This window comes from Maylandia zebra, linkage group LG15, assembly GCF_041146795.1.
Source record: "Maylandia zebra isolate NMK-2024a linkage group LG15, Mzebra_GT3a, whole genome shotgun sequence".
Classification (NCBI taxonomy): Eukaryota; Metazoa; Chordata; class Actinopteri; order Cichliformes; family Cichlidae; genus Maylandia; species Maylandia zebra.
Window position 1 is genome coordinate 37794069 of NC_135181.1, and position 14714 is coordinate 37808782.

A 14714-nucleotide genomic window follows, 5' to 3' on the forward strand; every position below is an offset into this window, starting at 1 on the left:
CTGAAGCTTTGTACGCTCTCAAAGACGTGAAATGCTGAGCACTAAATTGCATGATGGACTTTTTCTCAGCCAAGAAAGAGCTGCCACATTCAAGAATATTTGTCGACCATCTTAATTAATGCCTTTGAAATGCCATCTCTTATTAAGTTGTAAGCAGGGCCACTCAGAAGCCAAAGAAAGTTTTGATCTCAAAGGAAAGAACCTCTTAATTGCAGATACAGCATCTGCTATTGATTTAATCACTTCCACGAACAAATAGATTTCTCTGGGTTATGGAATAAGGCCATCTTGGAATACACAATGCCATAACTCAGTACTCTTTACTTTGTGCAGTTTCACGTCTTCTAAATGAATGAGGAATGCTGTTTATAATTGGATATTATTTATAATTGCAGAGGTGAAGAATTTCAAGGCTTTTCACAGGTTTCATTCTGTGGCCATACAACAATCTCATCATTGTGTCATGGAAAGAAAGCCAGGAAGTAAACATACTAGCAATGTGAAAGTTGTTACACTTTACGCTAGTATACGTGAAGCCATTAAGCCCAAACGAAAAGAGGGGAGCATCACTTAATATTTGTAACAAATGCTCCCCTTTGTATCTGAGGCAGGCAGTTCACGATGTCTGTCGTCGTAACCATGAGAAAAAACTGACATTAGATGCTATTATGTGTCAATCCATCATTAAGAGCACAATAGCTGAATTGTGGGTTCATTACACTTTGTGGTGAAATACTCGCTCTTCTGTCTTTGTTAGTTTGGAGCCTCCTGTTTTTGGGTTCCTGCGGAAAGACGGTGAGCCCGCTGATGTGACATATATTTCACTGTGGGGGTGGAGACCGTCAGAAAATAATCCGGTTAGAGAGAGAATGCTTATGACAAAAGGAGGAAGAGCAGCCAAAGCATTGTGCTCTGGCACATCCATAGTGATGTGTATGTTCATCTTTGATGTTAGCATCTTTTAGAATGCAAAGAAATGGATTTAGGTCACACTGAGTGATTTAGCACGTTGGAAAAACCTGTCTGCTCTTCTTTCTGGGAAGAAAGGTACTTTTGCGTTTTCATTTGAGTAAAGGATTTACCAGATACAGTTTATTTTGATCACCGCTGAATTTGTCACAATGATGGTTCACACTTTGATAGATTAAAAAAACAAAACAAAATCAATCGCTATAAAGAAATTGAGAGATGTCACTTAAAGAAGTGGCTCTTTTGAACCGCCTCGCTGCGAGTCTCCACCTCGCCCTCTGCAGCTCATTCGCCTTTGTAAAAACTTGGCCTGTGCCCCTGCCAGTTTGTGTATCAGTGCTCTGTGTGCGTGTGTTTTGTGTGTGTGTGTATGTGTGTGTGACAGCCATTTTCTCAGACGCTTCCTTTCCTCTGATTTTCTGTTGGCATGGTGAGCAAGCAGCGGGAAGCCTTCACTCCAATTTGCCATCGTTTGTCATCGCTTGCCCCTGTGACACAGACAGACACACACGCACTCACACACAAACTGTCACCAACTTTCTGCAGAAAGTGGCGACCTTGTGACTGCAGTATTGCCCTCGCCTATGCTCCTCAGAGCGCTGTGCTGCCGTCTATGATTTAAACATCAGAATCAGAATCAGAATCAGAATACTTTATTGATCCCTGGGGGAAATTATTTAAGGGTCTGTTTGCACTGTAAATGTTAGATGGGGTTATTTATTTAGAAAATAAATATTAGTAACTTATTCATAATGTGATGGAGCAGCAGATTCAACAAAATTTTATGGTTTATTAATTTAATTTTACTTCCTTTGGGCTGAATAAAAACTGACAGACTGATCGGTATTCCTCCCTGGAACATCTTCTGCTTTATTTATTAAGCATAAGACGTACGTTATAACTTTGCTGGCTTGACCAACAGCAGTATGACAGACAGCAGCCCACAGACTTGCACAGCGTTTTTGACACTGCCCCATCTGATTATCAATTTAATGTTAAAATTAAATGTACACTTGTGTTTACTGCATGTCCATGATTGCCCTAAATAGTAATCACAAACTACAGTGACTCCATTAGCCTTCATGAAGTCTGTGCCTTTCTTACTGGTGAAGTCAGGCCTATAGAAGCTAAATAACTGCTTGCACAAGCAACCTGCACAGTGAGATGATAGTGTTGACTCATAGATCCATTTATGTATTTGGTTGCTTTGTCAAAATTCTGAATATTTGAATCTAAAATTATGATTTAAAAAGTATAAATAAATTATGAATAAATTGTCAATATGACTGCCTTCATTCAAACTAATCTATACCAAAGAAATAGTCATTTTGACAGGTGTTATTGTATGTGTATGTGTATTATGCTGTATGTGTAATTCAGTTATTGAGACAAACAAGATAGAGGTTTTTGTTAAATTGGTCATTTTTAAATGCCACTTTTAAACTGTAGTCACTATTATTGTTGGTGCAGGAGCAGAAATCAAAGTACACGCGATGGCTAAAACCCACTTTTTGCAATTTGCTACAAGCAACATATTTATACACACTATGGCGGAATTCCTATTGTGGCCTCCAGTTTTGATGGTTTAATGTAAATGAAGTGCTTTTACGTCCCACTGCTCAGTGTTTAAATAATGAGGCCCAACTATGATTTGATCAACCCCCCTGGCTCTGTATCTAATTGTGCAATTTTAGCTTGTAGGGATCTTAAATTTGACGACAGTAATTAAGGTGGAAGCAAAGGTCTCATTAAGCAAATTACCTTGTTGCGGAGAAGTCAGGGGGTTAAAAGCTTTCCCTGGCTGAGCTGTCCTTTCTCTTTATCATCAAAGCTCATCTGACCAGTGGGGATGGTCTCAACATTTGATTTCATTACACATTTATTCAATTTTCTGTTGCACTTTTCTCTGTTAGTGGGTTCAAACACCGAAATGTAGGCATAAAAAAGCATTTTATGTAGATGGATTTACATGCTTTACTTCCCATGTTAGAGGAATTGAGTTTACTAAAAGTAAGATACCCTAACTGTTCATAGATCTAGCCCAGATTGCACCCCATGGTGTGGATGCATTTTTTTTTTTGATAGATGATGGTAGTGAAGACTCGGGAGGGAAGTTGGATGTGGATTCTATCTATTATTTTGGATTCTGTATCCTGGCTGGTCGCTGGCATGGTCAACTGGTACTCCTGCTTGTTGGTGAGGTTGAGCCAGAACCCTGGAATGACCAGTGAGCATGTTGACATGACGGCTCGATGCCATCTGGCCACTGGGATTGACAAAATGACGGCGATATCTCTCTGTACAGTTCAGATAGACAGGAAAACGTCCCTAGTCCCCACTGTGATGGCGGCACCAAACCCCAGTGGTAAAGATGAATGAGTCCCGGTTCAGTGCACCATCGCCCCTACTTTCCAACTTGTCCACCAGAAAGTAGGAAAACAGAAGTAATTTTCATTATGATTCTAGTGGCTTCTTTCACAAACACAAAGCAACCTGGCTATAGGCCATAAACTCATTATACTGTAACTCAGCTTTCATTTCCTGCCATTCAGGTCCAATATTTTCACCTGCCAAGCTCTAAATACTGGTAAAATGGGTTTTTCTGCAAACATTTCACTGGCGTTAGGTTTCACAAGTCTTACAGTCTGACTGCACAAATAAGAGGCAGAAATTTTCAGTTGCATTAAATGCAGATAAGCAAACGTTGTATTTCGTTGTTGTATTTCCATACTTATTCATCTTTGCAATGTTGCAATGGTGATGAAAATAAATTAACATGAAAGGTGAAAGTCATAGAAAAAAGGACAACAAAATTATAAATTAATGAGTTTTAATGTATTAATGTGAATCTTATAAAAGTAATCCCATATGTAAAAGATATATTAAAAACTTATATGATTTACTCGTGAAAGTGGCCACTTTCTCATATATTGTTACATACTTTCATATATTGTTTTAGTAAGTGTTTAGTAAGTTTCATTTATATAATTTTTCAAGGGATCTTATATCTGTTTTCACTCTTGTATGCTTTTCATACAAGTTTCACACAAGACAGATACAAACTTTATAAGACTTTTATATATCTTTTCCATATGGGATAACATTTGGAACTGGCCTAACCTTGCTTTCCATTGGAGAGCAAGACTACATGCAAACTGGAGCAGCCGGGGATTGAACCACCAACCACAGCCATGGTTCATTCACCTTCATGGCTTTTTTGTCTGCAGTTAATGTAGAAATAGAGAAAACCAACAAAATATACAATATACACCAGAATCTTTCTGTAATGCAGATATGTTTGGTCAAGTTGAAACAACTTAAGATGATCCAACATCACAGAGATTGAGAAAGTTGGGCATCATAACCATATTTATATGTTTAACAAACTTCTTTCAACCAATTTCTGCCTGTCAATACAAAACCTGGTTATTTCTATAACAGAGTAAATGAAGTCACTTACTAATGCTTTGGGTTAACTTGATATATAGGAGAAGTTTGGAATGTGGACTATCAGGCTTGCAGATCAGGCGGCTCACTGCTGCTCCAGCAGTGAAAAAACGGTCCTTCTTCCTACTCAACAGACTCCCATTTAAGAGCTCCTGATTACATCTCTGAACATACCAGTTACAATTAGATGTGTGTTACTGATTACCTCGGAACAAGTGGTTAAAGTAACTGATACTTCACTCTAGATGTAGCACTAGTGCATTTGTTTGGGTCCATTAACATTTGCTGAGGGACACGTTAATTGGTTATGAAAAGTCCACCTAAAACCTCTAAACTCTTGGCAGCGAACAAAGGAACAGTAAAGGAGATTCTTGGTATGGATAATTACCAGCAAAACACTTTGCATGGTGTCTAAAAAGCACATAGAAAGGGTAAATTTTAAAGCAAGAATGATGAGCCAAGTGACCTACCATTTAATTTTAAATGTTGCTAAATCCAAGTGCATAGAAAGCTGCAAGGATATCACCTTTATAGAGCTCTGCTCCATCTTTTTTCACAGTAGTGACAAAGTAGAAGAAAACAGGAGAAACAAAAAACTCACACAGAAAAGAAAATTGTCAAAAAACTGTTTACATGAAGAACCACATTTCTTACTGTAATGAGTGACCATGATTAGTGCATGAATACTTGAGCTATCGTAAAAAACAAAATAAAGAAAGAAAAGAAAAAAACTACTTTGGGAGGTTGCAGAGACTTTTACATTTCACTATTAGGGGCCACATTTACATGTTACCGTAACTGCAAAAACTCACAAATAGTTCTTTGAGTGATCCATTAATAATGCCCCAGTGTATAAACGCAGTCACAAAACACAATCTACAAAGAGCAGCAAAAATTACCGAGTCAAAACCAAATGATAGAGTAAGTAATCTATTAAAAATGGTATAATGCAAGTGATTGTTTTATGCATGTGGCTCTCTGTGGAAACAGCATTGCAGTTCAGATCAATAAGAGAAAGCTGAGAGAATATTGATGTGGTTTTATATGAACGCAAACGTCTCTTAGAGACGGTTGTGGACTGACAGTCTAAGATCTCAGTCACAAAGGCCCAGAGACTGGTTGGAGTATCTAGGCCAACTTGGCCGGGTAGTTAGACAGTAGACATTTTCCCTAGTGACCAATGGCTGCAACAGACTTGTCAGCTGGACTCATGTATGCCTGGAGGCTTACAGGGGATTTATACTTCTCTGTTAAATCTATGCCTTTGGTATGTTGCAACTGCAGACCCCTCTAAAATCCCTACTCCATAACCTACACTGTAACCTTTGTTGTATCCTATGTTGTAACCTGAAGTGGACCTCCCTGACAATGTAACTACAGTTTGGTCCATATATTTTTGGACACGAGTTTTGTTTTCTTACCTGTTGACTGAAACATCCTCCAATCATAGTTATATAAAGGACATGGACATAACGTGTCGACCTTCAGCTTTAGGGGTTTCAGGTTCTTAACATGTGCCATCCTCAAAAGTAACTGGGCATTTGACTCAAAGGCTATTTCATGGGCAGGTGTTATGTTATTATCAATTAAGCAGATAAAAGGCCTGGAGTTGATCTGTGTTGTGTTGCTTACATTTGGAAGATTTAGAGGTGAACAGACAAACATGCAGGTGAAACAAGCCATTATTAATCTGCAAAAACAGAAAAAACCCATCCGAGAAATTGATACAATATTAGGAGTGGCAAAACATACAGTCTGGTACATGCTGAGAAAGAAAGAAAGACAGATTCATTGGTGGATATGACAACAGTGGTGGATGATTGCAGATTAATTTCCTTGGTGAAGATGGAAATCATGGTGAAACCCCTCTGCAACAGCCAACCAAGTGAACAACACTCTCAAGAAGGTCGGCATATTGATATGCATGTCTACCATGTAGAGAAGACTCCATGAAAGTAAATACAGAGGGTTCACTGCAAGGTGCAAACCACTCATGACCTGCAAGAATAGAAAGGCTAGACTGGACGTTGCTAAAAAAAAATAAAAACATCTAGAAAAGCCAGCACAGTTCTGGAAAAAACATTCTTTGAACAGATGGAACTAAAATCTACCTCTACCAGAAAAAGTATGGAGAGGGTGTGGGAAAGCTTATGATCCAAAGAATTCCACATCATCTGCAAAACACGGCAGTGGCAGTACAATGGCTTGACTGGGCGTGGCTGCCAGAGTTTATTGATGAAATGACACATGACAGAAGCAGCCAGATAAATTCTGAGGTGTTCAGAGACATAGTGTCTGCTCAAATCCAGCTAAATGCAGTCAAACTGATTGGCCTGCATTTCACAATACAGTTGGACAATGACCCAAAACATACAGCCAAAGAAACCCAGCAATTTATTAAAGCAGAGAAGTGGAATATTCTTGAATAGCCAAGTCAGTCACCTGATCCTAACCCAGTTGAGCATGCATTTCACTTGTTGAAGACTAAACTTTGGACAGAAAAGCGTAGAAAAAAACATCAACTGAAAGCAGTAAAGGCGTGCTTTACAGGAGGAAACCCAGCATCTAGTCATGTCCATGAGTTAGAAATCAACATTTAATTTTGTTATTTAATTTATCCAATTACTTTTGAGCCGCTTAAATGAAGGATTTAAGTTCCTCACATTTTTGTCAACCCACTGAATTAAAGTCTGCACTGCATCTGAGTTTTTTCTTTTAAAATTAATTGTGGCTATGTACACAACCATTTTTTTAAAAAGTTATCTCTGTCCAAATATTTATGGACCCAGCTGTACATGTCATACCAACACAGTGCACATCAACTGTGATTGGCCTGTTTAGTACCATGGATTGCTTAATCTGCAGTTCTGGATGGAGTTTTGTTTTGAGAAGATAATAATTAACATCTCAATATAAGAAATAATAATCATAGCCTTTGCATAAGGACTCAAAGATATCAGCAAATTCCTGGAGGGAGAAATGATAAAGAAGAGGAAATGTTTGAGATGTAAATATGCTTACCTCAACAAAAAGACAAAAAAAACCCCTGACCACCACAAAGAGTAGGGACAGTTTTTTTCATTTCTTAATTTCAGTATTAACCGATTTTAATAAAGATTTCATTGCAGATAGAACGACAAAGAGAAGTTATCCTTGTGTGCATCTTGTCTTGTGATGCCCTACCTCTTTGCAACACTCCACATTATGTTCAAATCAGTTCTGCTCTGTTTCATCAAAAGACCAAAATGCGGGGCTCCGCTCTAAACATTCAGGAAAGATGTGTCAGTCTCAGTGATCTACTGTGATCCACCTTTGCCAATTATGTGGTAGTTCTGAACCACACTGGATGCAAAATGATACATTTCAGCATTTCTTTCAGTACGATTTACAGTGAAAACCAAGTAAATCAAATTTGTGAAATTGATTCATTTAAATACTATCCTCCCATTTGCAATACATATGCAATATGGCCAGTCGCAAAAACCATCCACGTCTGTGCCTTTCAGTTGCAAAAATCACACAGGTAGCTCTTTAGATGAGTGAAGAGCTATGCCCATCCTATGCTACAGGTAATGTCAGAGCACTAAGAGGCTTACCTACCTACTAATGTGTAAATGTGGTGATCTACAAACTTAGCTGTCTGAATTCTTTTGCTCAGTACTTTGGAGTATCAGCCAAATTCAGGTAAATGCAAATGAGGTGAAAAATGCAGCCAAAAATCATCTGCATCACACTCCCTCAGAATTGTGTTTGTACCCATTATTCATATGCTCAAACATTACATATCTGGGATGCTAATGTAGTCTCATAGCCTCTGCCTGGTTTTTGAGCCTTCACAGTTATACTTTCCCTGGGCCTTGATTAAATTTGCTGCCTAAGCCATCCACTTGCCGCCTGCCAGATGACTGTGAATATGAATGAGACACTAACATTGAATGTTGCAGGTCTCTGTTCTTGCTTTTCCTTTCTTGTCAGCTCATTATCCTGGTTGGCTTCCTCTTTAACTTCCTTTGCTCTGCTGTCTCTCCCGCCACCTCCGCAACTGGTCAGCTTCCATAAAGCAATAAAAACCACACAAAAGCACATCTACAAACATGTTAACAGACTAGAAAAGGAGTCTGTGCTTCATTGTTTTTCTTACCTGGAAAGCAGATGAAGGGATACAGGAGTACAATGAGGACACAAACTTAAAAATATAATAAACTTTTCAATTATTATTGACTAAAATGAGTCTATTTGTGTGTTAGATGCCATTTTTTAGTACCTGCACGGGTAGGAAGTATACATTTAAGGAAAATGTAAATTTTAAGTGCATAAAGCCCAATTTCAGGAGGGTGCTGTTATGCAGCCTCATAATTATCAGTCCAGGCAGCCTGTAACAGAAGGGACAACAGAAGCTAAATATCCCATCTTACGGAGTCCAGCAATCTTTTGGATGAAGCACTTGCTTTTTAAGGCTGAAGTTTGAATTAGTCGTTTTATGTATGTGGAGGGAAATGCATTGGTTATTTCTTGTCAGTTGCAGAGTGACCTTTTATTTTGTTTAGTACATTTGAGTTTCTGAAAGCCCTTCACCTGAATACTAATGCTATTAACTGGTGCATTACAACAGTAAATGTTAAAGCTGTTCTGTTTAATAAATAATGTGCAAGAATACCTAGCTTTTGTTAATAAATACTAACCTCACAGCAACTGAACTATATGTGTTTTCTGTCCTCAAAACTTTGTGCCAAGATGCTCAAACATGAATATACACGCACACACATACAAATTCACAGTTATGGGGCCCTGTGAGTCTCCATTAATCAGTGGGGGCTCTGATGTTATTGACAGGCGGTGCTGCTGGACTCACTAAAGACAAACTTAGGGAAAGGAGGAGATGCTTTTCTCTGCCAAGTGCAATGGCTGAACAGCCTTCCACGGTCCTGCGGTGTGAGAAAGTCCTGTGTGGCATCCCTGAAGGCAATTCAGTATGGACTACACCAGTTTGTCCTGTCTAAATAATAAAAGTACGGGGATAGAGGGATGAAAACTGCTTGACTTGAAATTTGACTTCCATGGGCAAATAAAGGAAAGTATTTAATGCAAGTGTGGCATTTATTCTATGAAACCAATTGTCACCCATTTGTTCTGACTGATATTTGAGAATCACAAGCTGCATGTATGGACTCTGGGGGGGGGGTCCTGTCCCACATCCTGTCACAACTGTGACTGTCATTATGGGTCATCGCAGTCTAATTGCCGAATAGATTAGTCAGTTTCTCTATCCTAATAAATTATGTTCACTTCTTACAAATAACTTGTCCTTATTTAAATAAAAGAAGTGGAAAATAAAGCCGAGGTGATTGTTAACAAAGCGGGCCTCATATATTACTGTGCGATACTTCATTTCGGTATCGCTCCGATGGCAGGTAAATATAAATACAGTTTTGCTGATACCAATACCAGTACTGATACTTTCAACTTTTTATAAGCAGCTTATGTAGAGAAGAAATCAGTGTGCCATGATTTTTAAAATTAATCATCATCAATTTTCAAATTCTGAACACATTTTAATGACCAGCAAATCACAGTGAGATTTACTTTCCACAATGATTAATTAACACAACAAAACACATTTTAGCCTTTAACGTATTCTGAACGTGGGATGTAAATGTGTCCGTTTCAAAAGCACTTTGGTTTTTTCATAGTGCATGTTTGAGGTATATTTTTCATTTTCAAAATGTAATTATCAAAATCTGGTGTGTTACATACTGAACTTGGAAGATTGAAATAGTAGTATAGCAGCATACTATACTGTATAGTATAGTAGTAATATAGTAATGTAGACAGAAGTATCAATTCTATCACAATATCGATACTAATACCACCGTTGGTATTGATATTTGGATCGATACGCCTATCTCTGTCATATATCATGCAGCTGCTGCAGATTTGTCAGCTGCATGTCCAGTTAGTTGGGGTGGCTGTAGCTCAGGTGGCAGAGCAGGTCAGCCACTAATCAGAAGGTCGGTGGTTCGATCCCAGGCTGCCTCCTGGCTGCATGCCAAATATCCTTGTGCAAGATACTAACCTTGTTTGCCTACTGGTGGTGGTCAGAGGGCCCGGTGGCGCCAGTGTCCGGCAGCCTCGCCTCTGTCAGTGCGCCCCAGGGCAGCTGTGGCTACAATGTAGCTTGCCATTGCCTGTGTGTGAATGTGTGTGTGAATGGGTGAATGACTGAATGTAGTGTAAAGCGCTTTGGGGTCCTTAGGGACTGAGTAAAGCGCTATACAAATGCAGGCCATTTACCATTTACCATTAGTGGCGTGCAGCTGCAGTTATTGAGATGCAGATCTCACTAACTCCTAAAGGTGCTGAGATCTGATGACTGTGGAGGTCACCAAACACGTTGAACTCATGTTCAAGAAATCAGTTTGAGATGATCTGAGCTTTGTGGCTTGGTGCATTATCCTGCTGGAAGCATACTGTAGTCATAAAGGGATACAAGTTTAAGGATGAATAGTCAGGTAGGCTGTGGAGTTCATACAATCCTCAGTTGGTACTAACAGGCCAAAGAAATATCTGCCACACTGCCACAACACTATCAGCCTGAAACATTGATACACAGGGTGATTCTATGCTGTTGTGTTGCTTATGCCAAAGGTTGACCCTGATGTCCAAATGTTGCGGCAGAATTTGAGGCTCATCAGACCAGGCAATATTTTTCAAATCTCCTGACATCTGATTTTGGTGAGTCTGTGCAAACTGTAGCCTCTTTTCCCTGCTCTTTGTCAACAGCAGTTATTATGGTTTTGTATTTTATAATTAGATTTTATTTTATTTCATTTTAACTCTTTGTTTTTAATCAAGTTTAGTTTCAGATTTCTTGTTCCAGCGTATTTTTCCCTCTCTGGAAAATTTATTATTAGTCATTGTCGTTATTATTGTATGGAGGGCATACGTCAGTTTCTTTTGGGAAAATCAGTACAGGCATTACAATAAAAACAGAGAATTCTTTGAAAGCAGTCGATTCACAGTCTTGTAGACATCTAGAGGCTCAATAAACACATTCATCAATGACAAATCGGGCAAGTTTATTTTATTTTTTTAACCAAACTAACAGATGCTAAAGGTAAGGATCTTTTATTTAGAATTTTATTTCATTTTAGTCACTTTTGGAAACATTGTTTCTGTTAGTTTGATTTGTTTTTTCTAAAGTGTTCTTTCATGTTTAGTTTTAGCTTTTAGTTTAGTTTTGGTTAACTATAAAAAGCTTGGTTGACAGGAATGGCACCCATCGTTGACATTGTGTAGACGTGGTCATAGCTATGTGTTTCCCGTATTTACAGGTGTACTTAATAAGGTTTCTAATAAATGTATATTCAGCTTAGTTTTCATATTGCATAACATTTGACTGAACCTGCAAGATTTGGAGCCTTCCTCTAGCTCAAAGCCACACATGCTGTAGTTGTTAAAGAAACTAGCACAGAGGAAAGGATCCCTCCAGTTCCAAGGATCAGGTCTTAGTCTGCCTACATAGAAGAGGGAACACCATAAACCTTTAAGGATAGCAAATGAGAAAACAAAGGCAAGGATTTATGAAGTGCTGAAACTCAACTCACCATACTGTTTCTCAAAAAAAAAAAGAAAAAAAAATCACTGCTATGTTGAATGAAAAAATGAAAAATAGCAGGATGCTCTGGAAGAGATACAGAAAATGTAGCCTGCCAGAGGGGAAAAAAAGCCCTTGTAGTCTTGGCTGCATGAAAAAGCAAAAAAATATGAAGAAGAAGACGGGAGTGGTGGAGAGGAAACTACTTTCCCTTTAACTGCCAAGCACTGTTCCTCGCTCATCAGATTCCTGCTATTACCAATGTCAAAGTGCTTTCATGGGTCATTATGAGCCAGACATGTTGTCAGTGCCCTCAAGAGTCTTTGCTATTCAAGGCCCTCCAATTTACCTCAAAATTTATTGCTCAGGAAAAGACTAACATATGCTTAATACAGATTGGAATGTCCCTCTATATTCAATAGACTTCCCAGACCTGATTGGGTATTGTGTGTCAGTCTTCTGGTCTTGAATTTTCGTCGCTGTCTGGCAGCCTTGTTCACCACCATTCTTCTTCGTCAGCTTCTGGAGATGCTGCACATTTTGGTGTAAAATTGGATAGCAGGTGTTCAGTTATCTCAAAGAAAATTCAGCCAGATACAAAGACAGAGTTTAGGCCCGCCTTCCCAGAGCTTTTCATCATCTCCTAATTGGCCCATCTGTAGTCAAGGCAGACTGGACTCGCTTGAGCAACTTGCTTCATTGGGTTGTATTACTCCCCATGCCCTCTGCAGTCTTGAAATGACCCCTGTGTTGGGCACATGAAGTTTTTCTATTTCCATTTTTTCCAAGCCAAATGCCTTGTCTGACTGGATCACTCCTGAAAGGCAGAATCATAAAAGAGGATTCATAAAACACTATTCCCAATCAAGCAACAGCCTAAAGGCGAGGTTACAACATTAGAAAACAGCTTTTGTTTAGTTTTGTGCTACACTTTTGTGCCTGTGAGTGAACAGAAGAGCTGTCAGTGACTGAATTCATTGAAGCTCCCCCGAAATATCTTTCTTTTGCTGCAGGCTTTGCTGCTCAGAGATTGTTTTTTTATAGGAATACAAATGATAGCCTATTGAAATCATGACTAAGCCTGTGTCCAGGAGACTATCGTTGTATTTGTAAAAGAAACTTACAAGGACGAAGTTTTCCAAAGAAAGGTCAGTCTGTCCATAATCAAAGTTACATTTCAAACATCTGAACAACAGTTCAGTTTACCACTTGTTGATCTATATAATTGTACAAGAACGTAACATGAAGAGACATGCATGCAACAAAATAAACTTTTACTTCTGGGACTTGTGTACTTTGCCGCCCGTAAATCTAGGCTTTCAATGTTAAATCTAAACAATAGCACCACTTGGTGATTGGAAATAGAAGCATAAATCAGTAACAATTGAAGAAAATGAAGCCAAAATTAAATATAATGTATAATATAATAATAAGGAAGCATTTTGATGTTAATGTCTTGTATAAGTATCTAAATCAATATTGTTCCTCACGTTTTAGCAGGTAAATTTAGTGTTGGATGTAACGCGCTCCAAACTAATGCATTACTGTAATCAGATTACATTTTCATGTATGTTTTTACATGTTTTGCATCACATTTTAGTCATGCAACATTTTGTTGTAATAAATCCAGTAATAACATTACAAGTTATTTTATGGTGTTACTTGGGTGACAAATATGCCCCAGTTATCTGAATGACGTGAGCTACAATCAGCTGATTTCAGTTTACATAGCACTGATATTTAAGTGCATTTCAGGTCATGTGACCGAGTAACTCAAAATTAAACTGTGAATAGTGTGGCAAGTTACTTTCTCTGAAGAGTAATTAAATAATAAAATAATAAAAATTATTAAAAATTAAAAAATTATAATAAAATGATAAAAAGTAACAAGTAACAATCGCAACAGTGAGCACAGTTAAGTAGCTCCACATATCGTAATTCATCTTGTAACTTGGTGATATGGTTTGATATATGTTGCATTGTGTTTTGTTCTCAGTTTTAATATTATATGACAGGATAAGAGTGCCCCACTTCTTTTCTTTTGTTGAATAATAATAAAAACATTCTTATCCTCAGAAATGGAAAGAAGGCAACTGTAGCAGATAGGCTCGTGTATATCTTAAATTCACCGACCATTATTTAGAAGTCCTGATCTCAGCTGAGCTATTCACACATCCTTATTAATCTAAATAACTCTGAACTGTCCTCAACATTAGCAACACAGTTAAAAATGCACACAATTTAAATAAAACACTCTTAGAACTACTGGGTCACTGGTTTTATTTGTTAGAACCTAACCTCCCCTTCCTTGAAAAATATCATAATTTTCAACTTTCTGCTTTTTACTTTTTTAGTACAGATTATTACTTTTTCCTCTTTTGCCCCTTTGGACACAGTTTGTTGAAGGCTTGTATTCTTAGCCAATGTGAAAGCTCGAGCTGTGGCGAAGAGATTTAATGCTGTTACCAAAAACCTATATACACTGATAACAATTTTATAACCATTTTAGTGTAGGCTGCCATGAGTGTGACAACTCGTGAGCGGTTTCATATAAAACTCAGGTTGGTAATCTGGTACCCTGTGACTGTAATATATTTTACTGATGCTTTCTCTCTATTGACTAATAGATAACATAATCAGTTCCCCAGGCGCAGCGTTAGCCTGGCTGTTTATCCTAGTGTTAATTTTATGATGGAGTGTACAT